This window comes from Notothenia coriiceps, unplaced genomic scaffold (genome assembly GCF_000735185.1).
Source record: "Notothenia coriiceps isolate Sejong01 unplaced genomic scaffold, NC01 NC01_scaffold00003526, whole genome shotgun sequence".
NCBI classification, from domain to species: domain Eukaryota; kingdom Metazoa; phylum Chordata; class Actinopteri; order Perciformes; family Nototheniidae; genus Notothenia; species Notothenia coriiceps.
Window position 1 is genome coordinate 19216 of NW_011336227.1, and position 10585 is coordinate 29800.

Sequence of the window (10585 nt, forward strand, 5' to 3'; positions counted from 1 at the left end):
TGTTTATCTTAATTCCAAAGTGTTTAGAGTTTGACACAATATTTCTTACAAATCCTGAGAGACCCTATTAGGTTAGCTCTAAACTATCTAGCATCCATATCACCAAAATCTAGTCCTGGACCAGAATACACCAGATGTACATTTTTTCGTGACGTTTAGACAGGAAAAAACATAAAAGTGTTTATCTTAATTCCAAAGTGTTTAGAGTTTGACACAATATTTCTTAGACATCTGAGAGACCTATTTAGGTCAGGTTGCTAATAGCTACTCAGGGACGTCCATACGTCCTGAGTCTAGTCTCGGACCGCATCCGACGTGAGAGTCTTTGACGCATCATGTCCTTCGTCCTTATATATATGTATTCTAGAAAGGTGCTGGAGTATCCTATGGTCGAACAAAGTCTACTTTACCGATACGTCGCTAAAGCCTCCAGCTCTACACAATCCTTGAGTTGGCGACCCTCCACTAAAGGAATTGAAAGGGATTCGGGGTGCCTGGCCCAAGCCCGGCTTTAACGTAGTAAACGTCCTTTGTTTGCAGATTCCTTGGAATTATAAATTATTTGATAACTTATAAATATAGGTATATTGCCCTTTTTGATTAAATGATTGCCACGGGGGTGGAGTTGTGACTTTCTATGTTTGAGCGCTGCAAATAATTCTTTTGCATGTCACGTTTTGTACACCGCGATCCATCGGATTTTGCGATTGTACCGAATGGAACCAAAACAGACCCAGTTTTGGCCAGAGTTACCGTAATTTTGCTATTTTACTACGACATCAATTAGGTATCCAATTATAGTTACACTGACACAGGGGAAACCTTTACCAAGACTATTAGGATATCGTTATTTTGACGTTAAGGCAAAAGTTTATAGTCTCGTCTGGTAAGCGAATGCGAGACATCGTTCTAACTACGGGTTCCGGCCTGGAAACAAAAAAATTGTGACTCACACACACCCTGGGATAAAGGAAGCTAAGATAACCGAGATTGCCAGTCTTTCTCTACAAGTTACAGTTTGTAGCTTGTTCCCCCCGGTCTCTATTCCTTTTAGGTGGGTTTTACCGGGGTCGCGCGCGCAAGGAGAAAAAAAAGCGAGTGTAGACGCCGCAGTTGTTACAGTTTATAATGAACAAAACGTAGTTGAGAACTATGTCCGCATTGAATAATATACAACATGAAAACCTAAGGATTTCGAAAATCAGATGATTGGTAGTAGGTTCCAATCAAAAGTAATATTCATTTTGTATAGAAAACTGCCTGTGATATGCCTAAATGTCAAAGATGGTACAAGTTAGACTTAAAAGAAATTTTTATTTTTTTTTTTTTCTAGTAGATATAACTAGACTGAGAAGATGTAGGTTGAGTGTCCAAATAGTAATGAAACTCTTTTTCTAATAATTAAATGTTGGGAAAATCTTCCCTTCTATACCAGTAAACAAGGCCCTTACAGTAGAAAGCTCGGACTTTGGACTTTTGTCCGAACCCCGCCGGCTTAGCCTTCGGGAGACTAGCCTTCCGGTTGTTGAAGTCGCAGCAAGTATTCTGACAAAAAAACACTGTCCTTCCTTAATGTTGTCATTTTATATTTGGGGAAACTCAAGTTGGTTGTTACACCGTGTCCGTGCATACCCTTGTTCCATTTCCTGAAAAACTTGTAATTTCGCTCCTCTGTTCAAGGCTCATCTCTGTGATTATGTCTACTTTGTCCCCCTACGGCGGAGACATAGACATTATGACATGGACATAGTACATGGCCCGCTAAACTGTGAATGACAATCCAGGATTTTATTCTTCGTCTGTGTGATCCGTGTTTATGGTGTCTCCTTACTTTCTGGGTAGGGTGACCTTCCTCGACGCATAGAAACCCCTCGAGTGATGTACCCGTTTAGTTAGTTTGACAGTTTAGATGGAGTTATCATGCTTGTTACCTTATTAAAAAGGTACATTCCCAGGGAAAGGTCCCTTAATTGCTCGTGTTCAGGGTTGGGGGACGAACTGACTCTGAAAAAGTATCGTAAACGACGACCATTTTTCGTACAATTTGAATTTTCCGTTTTCGAAGTAAGAGTCGTTCTCGTCGTGAGACTGTGCACATCGGATTTTTTACGATTAGAAAGGTGGGATACGTCAAGCAAAGTCTGAAAGGTTTTTTTGTAGTCTTCCATATAATTCGTCATGTCGTTTCAAGAACGCAATAACCGGTTTACAATACAACCCCTTGCCCACAAATGTACAAACACGAAAACTACTGAAGTCCCCAGTCGGATTGTAGGTCTAGGGACCCTCTCTTCCCCTTTGCTCACTACAATGATGTCGACCGTTTTTTTATTTCCTCGAGAGGTGCGCGGTTTGAGGTTGTCTCAGTCGTCCGAAACAAATGGCTAAAGGGAGATTTCAGTGCTTTTTTCATATGTAGATCACATCGGACCAGGTCCTGATCTAAAACCCTAAAAATCTAAAAATGTTTGGTTTTTGTGACCAGTTAGACTCATTAAGGTCATTGTTTCCCTTTATAAGTACAACTACGGACGTGGATTGGAGTCTTTCAGAGCCAGTGTAAAGCTATATGTACATTAGTAATCATAGTTTTTCTATGTCAAAAAAAGTATAAACAGCATGCAATATCAAGACTTGCTAAAGATGCTCATGTCTTTATTATATTTGTGTTGCAAAGGTCATGCCACAGTCTAACAAGCATAACTTGTTTAAGAATTCAAAATGTAGCCCCCACTTTAATCCATAAAGCATTCCAAATATATATCATGTGCAGTGCTCATTAGTAGCCGTTATCCCATGCAGTTTAAATATACTGGGACCACAGCAAGGCAGCGTTACACTGGTGAGTACATGTGAAAGCGGCATGATGCATATCAACACGAAAATTCGGAATACTCAACTGCAAATATTTCTCACCAGAACTATGTACAAGCTACCACACTTATTCATTTACTTTAGCTAAATGCTCTGAATGATTTAGAGTTCTGTCTGGTAAACGGATACGCAACATTGCGTATTCATGTCGATTTCTAGAGCATCTTTTTATACCCTGCCTTTGACTTGAACGTTGAAAGGAACAATAAAGTTTGGTCAAACTAAGGAGCCTCTGTGTTGTTGTTAATACAGGTAACTAGTAAGCTAGTGAACCTTTTGACCATAGGTTTTGGTTTTGACGTAACAGTGAAGTATCCAAAACTTGATTGTTTAATGCCTTTATTCACAGTTCAAAAGCTAATAAAAATCTACCTTGGAACGAGGTTAAAAGCAAACATAATTGAGAAAAACATATTGACGTGCAAGGACGAAAAAATGCCCCCGATGTAAGAAACTCTTTAGATGATAACCTTTCATTGATGCCCCTTTCACACCAACGCGTTTTCAGCTCCGGCTCAGAGCTGGAGCCTGAAAAGTACCGTTTTTTCCTGTTCACACCGCAGCGGCGCCGCCTCTTAGCTCCGGAATCCGGCTCACTTCCAGCTCCAAAAAATTGTCGGTCTAGAGGCAAGAGCTTCGGAGCTAAGAGGCGGCGTCGCTTACGTCGTCGAGGCGTGCAAGAAACTAAACCCGCCTCCCCTGAACATGGGTCGACTGAAGAGTCTCGTCATGCCTGCCTACAAGCAGGAGTGCTGAGCAAAGTGACTAGAAGGCAACCACACATGTATAAAAAGAAACACACTTTATAAAGCCAGGCAACACTAACCAGGCTTCGTGTGATTCTGTTTATTTGCACCTTACTTTGACCATCCGTTCACTGTTATTGATCATTGTGGAGAGCAGGCAGACGTTTTGTTTTTTATTATAGCAGCTATCGGATGGAATCCATACATGGGCTGCACAGGTTGAAAAGTATGAGGTTGGAGAAGTCGTTATGTAATTTAATCTGGCTTTGCTTTAAAAGCAACACGATCATCAACCCGACGCAGTCCCCCGTTGTTGTTGTTGTGAGCGCCGTTGGGGAGCAAATCAGCGATGTAAACGGTGACGTCATGACGCAGCAGTGGCAGCACCATCCCGGCTCTGAGTGGTGTGAACAAAGCGGGAGCAGAAAAGGGAAACCGGAGCTGAACCAGAAAAGCTCTAGCTCGNAATGTTCTCATTCATTAACAATTAGAAATACCAAAAAAGAAGGAAAATTATTTTTCATAAAAATTGAATATAATTCAGTTCAAGTTTTCCACACCCCTAACTCATTGTTATTACAAATACACCACCTATCCAAACCCCGCCGGTCACCGAGGACCGTAGTGGAAAGCCCCCGTCTTTGTCCCCGCCTCCACCACACAATCCCCAAACTTTATTTTTTTTATTCCCTTTTAGAAATTTTCTTACCGCTACCTAACTCGCTCCTTCCTACCACCACCACCGACCATCTCGCGCGGAGTCCTTCTTTTGGCTAGTCCCGACTCCGCCCGTAGCCACTGAGATGTCAACCCCGATTCAGACCGAATTACACGAGACCCCTCGACACTAGTCCTACACCAAAACCTACCCGTCTTCCACAGGAGACTACGCGTAAAAAGGTTATCTTCAAAGAGAATTTTCACCGGAACGCAAGTCTCATAAAACACACACGCTCTCGACAGTTTAACAAGGACGTCCGGAATTACTCCGAGAGTGTTGTGTCCCAGTCCGTTCCCCCTGTCGTCACAACTAATATGCCCGATTCCTCATACATATCTCAATCTCGCACGCCCCCTACAATCCTTCCCCCACCAAATGTAAAACATCACTCACTACATCCTCTAACCTATATCTCTTTCGAGGTCTTCCTCTCCATAAACCACCACCAACCAGGAGTAATAACCATTACTTTGTCTATCGCATACGGGTAAAATGTACGTCCAAACTCTTTTTTGACCGTTTAATTCTCACGAGTCCTTCCCAAGGAACTCCGTTCTTCTTCTTCCTTTTACTGAGAGACTTCGGGTAGACAAGACCCTATTATATCGGCTACAATTTTCTTCTACCACCGGGCCGACCTTAGGAGAAAACGTTCAGCCGAAACGGGAAAAACTGCCTGATCACCTAACAACAAAAAGTTAAAAACGAGAGAACGGGTTTTTGCCCGCGTTTAAACCCGGAGCTAAGTGCTACTTGAGGGTTTTTTATTGAGTTGTCCTTTTCCTACTTTAAGTAATTTTTTCACATTACCCCACAGTGTACACACAAAGCTAAAATTGTGCCTAAATATTTACAGATATGATGATATGAGCCTTCATCCAAGGAGGCATTATGGGTCGAAGCATATTCTTAAGCCTTAAACACGGTAAACATTTAATATTAAGATGGTTTTATTTCTACATTTAATATTAAACTCATTGTGGATCTGTCCTGGCAATTCATCAGCAAACCTTAAGATGTTACAGACCAAAAACACATTTTACTTTAAGAGCTATATGGGCTTATTTGTGCATGGTGTCTGCATTGTTCAAATCAAATTGACTAGAAATTCATTTTAAATTCAAAAATATTTTTGTAACAGTGGAGTACACAGGGTTGCCATTCTTTCTGACCTGGCAACATTTAACCTCTGGTCCCTCTGATGATATAACAAATGAGTGACAGGAAGTAATTGTGATAAAAAGAGCTTCCCCTGACTAAAAATGCCCTTAAGTTTTGCTTTATTAAAAGCAGTGAGTAACCGATGATCAGACTTGTTGACACGGAGGCTGTGAGCCACCAACTCATCATCCACAAACACCAGCTCACCCTGAGAGAAGCATGCACGGACATCTGTACCAGTCCCGCTGAATGATGCCGTAGCTGCGACATATCATAGTTTAAATGGCCTCATCATTTCAGCAAATCCAGCCATATTCCCTCTTCTCTTTTTGTCAAGTGACAGGACAGCTGATGGCAGAGAAGCTCCGCTACCTTTCAAGTCTTCAACCAGGCGCCGTCACATGCGACCGCACAACCAAGAAGAAAAAAGTCTGTCAGCAGTGATGTCAAAAGCTTCAATTTTTACAGAGCAATTAGGGGTTTCATCACAGCGGAGTGATGTCAGGATTCATTACGGCTCAGCAACAGCTAATTGCTTCAAGGTTAAAGTAACAGATCTGACGGCATTATATTTTAAGTGACAGACTCAAATTCTGGTGGTGTTTCAGAGAGCACAGAGCAGACATTAAGGGAGAGTACTCGGGAGGATGGGGGCTGAGCAGCTATTGGAATTACTGCACATTAGCATTGAGATTGGTTAGAGCATCAGTCTCAGGAACATGCATGGGGACTGGTGTTTGGTATACCTCTGTGAAGTGGAAAACAAAGGACAATGTAACATGCTCGTTGCAAACATCCTTTCAAGTATCAGTTCTTGAATTGTCATGAGTATAAAGTACTGACCCTTATCTGAAACTAATGGAATATCTACCAGGCTGTTCCTACTCATACCTTTAATGTAATGCACACTTACTCGTAAATAACCAACGTTATGGTGAGCCAGGACCGGCAGGGCTGAATCTGAGGAGTCTGGTGACGCAGTGTGAAAAATAGTTCAACAGAACCAAAATCCAACTTTGACTACAGTATGTTATTCAACCACTTAACTAATAATAGGTAAGCAATTAGCATACAATGACATTCTTATTCATACCCAAACCACAATCCTTTCCTTAACCTTACCAAGGAGGGGTCAATGCAGGGGCACTGATGGTTCTTGTTGCTGAAAATTCGTAAGATGCACAGGAAATAACAAAATAACTTTTCATGACATATTGCTTGAGCAGTTGTACAAGGATTAGGAGACGTCTTTGTGTAAATACTTGCTAACATACTGTAAGTCTAAAGTGTTCAGCATCTTTTACATGGTTGTCTGTTTTGCTTGTGACCCCCTCCAATGAAGCCATATCTCCTTGCAACCGCTCACCATAAGCTGCTATACACCCTGGGAGCTTTTCGATCAAAGTACTGATGTTTATCTCTCAGATATATTTAATTGAAACATTTTTAAAGACATGAAATGGTAAAGCTTCAGTATTTTACAAGAAAGAGCCAAAGATAAGAGAAAAGGTCATCTCACGGACACTTGTACGGTTTTCTGATCCCAGGTCAGGAACCACAGAGATATCTGCACAATGCTCATAAATATTTTTTTATGATGATATGGATAACTTGTTAGCAAAAAGTTGGCTATTTACACATCAAGAACACGAGGTCCAACATGAGCATTTATTTAAAATGTTGTTTGTATTGCCAGCTGCCAAAGGTAGATCAAAGCCACTTCAATTCTAGCTCCGTTTTGGTCTCAACCATTCCTGAGCAAGATATCTGCTTCCGTAGCTAAATGCCCCACTATTTTGTCTTTTGTCTGGTCGTTTGGTCCTGGGCAGCTAGCAGTTGGTTTTCAGAGTTCTCACTTTAAAAACATCCGTCGGACCGTAACGACGCTACAATGCTGAACCCAAGCAGTAAAGTGTCGGGGCGGACAAGAAAAGTCAATCAGCAGAACGTCGCCATAAAACATCTTGTAAAACAAAGCAAACCTCAGTTATTCCCCGTGGCTTTATCACTACAAGCGACCCCACTCACATACAAGTTCACATATGTAACCCATTGTCAAAATAACATTATTGTCCATAGCCGCTCTAAAGGCCCAGATACACCGGGCCGAAATCGGCAGTAAATGGGAGTCGGGCCGAACATGAGCGTGGGCACGCCCTATTCGGAGTGGTGTGCGCCGCACCGTCGGGTCTTTTCTGCCGACCTGACGCCTTTTCTTGCAGATTCAACATGTTGAATCGGAGTCGAGAACACCACCGGAAGTCGGACAAAGGGATAACACTGATTGGCTGTTCAGCTAGCGAATCAGTGCATGAGAAGCGTTAACGGAAGTGAGGGAGGTAAACAAATGGTTTAACACAAGCGTGAGTCCAAGGGCTGCTAGCTCCAGTACCTCCCGTTCGTCCTGCTCCTGTTCGTTCATGTTTTCAATGGACTTGAGTGAAAATGGAAAGAAAAACGCTATTTGTTGTTTGTTTGTATCACGGAGTCTGTTCTTCTTCTCTGTCTTCCGGTTGTTCCGGTTGTTGCCTCTTTTGAATGATGAATACACACTACCGCCGCCTGCTGGTAAGGAGAGTTATTGCCACTCACGCATGCGCAATTCATACGTGCTCGGCTCGGATTTGCGGTGTGTTCCAGTGCGCGAAGTCGGCAAATACGCAGGAGAGTCCGGCGACGCAACAGTCGGTGTCGGCGACTTCTCAGGTGACTGGCCGGTGTATCTGGGCCTTAACAGTATATATAAGGGATGTACACATTTCTTAGAAAATCTGTGAACGTTTTTAAAGACTCCATTTGGCTTTTCAGGTTTGATTAGGTTTAAACAGGTCATTGAAATGACTATCATTACAGCCTTGTAATGTATGTACATGTATGCCCCCCCCACCTCTAAAGTAAAAGTATAGAATTATGCAAAATGTATACATACATTTTGCATAATTCTATACTTTTACTTTAGAGGTGGGGGGGGCATACATGTACATACATTACAAGGCTGTAATGATAGTCATTTCAATGACCTGTTTNATGTGATTCTGAGCATGAAAACATTGTTCGCTTGTATTTAGAGGAGAAGAGAGTATGCCGGTAAAAATTAGGTGAAGAATGGCCAGGGATTATTTTAAAAGGCTTACTTTTGTTGCTCGAGTCTAGTGGCTGTATTTACAGGGCTATGGATGATCTTCTGGGGGATTGAAGTAAACAATAAAACTGTAGTTGTGGTAGTGTTTACGGCGAGATGAAAATGAGGTTACTTGCATCAACCCAGTGCCAACAGGGTGACAACTTTATTTGGGTTTTTAAATACTTTAGGCCACGTTACGAACACAGTTCCAAGGTTACTTTGTTGCTTGGTGACGACGAGTGTCAGAAACTGCCCTATTGGTGATTAGAACACCATTTGCTTTACAAAAATGTGCGATGGGCGCCAGAGGTATGAACCCGGCTTAAACATTGGGTGATCCTCGATTTTCTTTTTTAGGGCCCACTTGAACGATATGCGACAGTTTGTTTTTTAGATGAAATTTTCAAAACAAAATATAGTGAGTAGTACTGATTATATTAAGCATATTTTACAGATTTGTTCATGAAAAGTATGTGCATAGTCCCCAGTGATGAAATCTTTTTTTACTTGTTAAATATTTCAATATTCAAAGCGTTTTTATTGTTTTCATAAAAACAAATGCCAAAAACTACGGGTGTAAAGTTATTTAATTCTATTTGAAAAAAAAACAAGCTCAGATTGCAGGTCCTCAACTTATGGAGCCCTTGAGGGGTTTCATAGAGAGAAAATTAAATAAAACGTGCCCACGTTTTACTTTCTCGCTTCAGTAATTTGTGCGCACAAGTTACTAAGGCGGTGCCGCACAAGCTTAATAAGGCGTACGCACAAGTGTACTAAAGCGCGTGTGCACGAGCTTAATAAAGTGTGTGTGTGTGTGTTGTGTGTGTCTTTATGATAAGTATCGGTTCGTTCCCGGTTCACTTTCGGCAGGACTATAGCACATCGAGATTAAGGATTAAACAAATTTCTTTCACTTGGGAATACCACATATAATATGGGAGAACCAGATTTGGTGTAAAATTACTGTTCGTGGCGTAATGAGGTGGTACATTTGGGTAAGGTGTGGTAATTTGAAAACAAATGCCGGTTGGTGTCGACACACACAAAACACACGAACACGCACACACAGGGAGCGGAGCTGAGCACCAAACACACACACACATCATGCGCCCCGGTGACAGGACATCTCCTTCATAAAACGAGGGGGAATACTCTGGTAGTTCGATGTGTGTATAGGTGTGTGTGGTTAAACGTAGCAGCCTCGATCTCTATTCAGCGGTTCTAATGAAGGGAAACGCAGTGAAGTAAACAGTAAAAGGCACAGCTCTTTGCAGCTGGTGCTGCTCTTCTCAGATTCTGCTGAGTTACACGTTACTGCCTCCAGTGCCCTGTACGACGAAGCCAGTTCAACAGACCCTGGATATGTTTGATTTACCCGGCTTAACTAACCCTAACACACGCGATGTCGCAAAGCGGTCCTACGAAGCTGGTTATCAACTCAGTAAATCCACCAGGGTTTCTCTGTCCGGCTGAGAGGGCGTTCACCTGAAAGGGACGGGGTTAGCAACATTTGACCAATCACAAACATGGAGACGCATGCTGACAGCGCAGCGTCATACTTCATGAATGAATAGTGTAAATAGCAAATCCTGCTTCGTAGTACAGGCCACTGGTGCCGCAGAGATTTCATAAAGTGAAGGAGGTTTTCCTTCTATAAAACAGCTGTGGGCAGCAGATACTGTGAGTCACGGACATGAATCCCTCAATTTAAATAAAACGAGGCCACGCTTTATTAACTCGTGCGAACGAGAAAGTAAAACTTGGCCACGTTTTATTTATTTTTCTCTCAATGAACCCTCCAGGGCTCCGTACTCAACAGTGTAATTTACAAGAGATGAAAAAGTTAATATAAAAAAAAACAATAAAAATAACAATAGTGCAGACTCAGGAAGCACTGTCTGTCCCTGAGTCTGGTGGTTTTTGTCCGGATGCTGCGGTACCGCCTGCCAGACGGCAGCA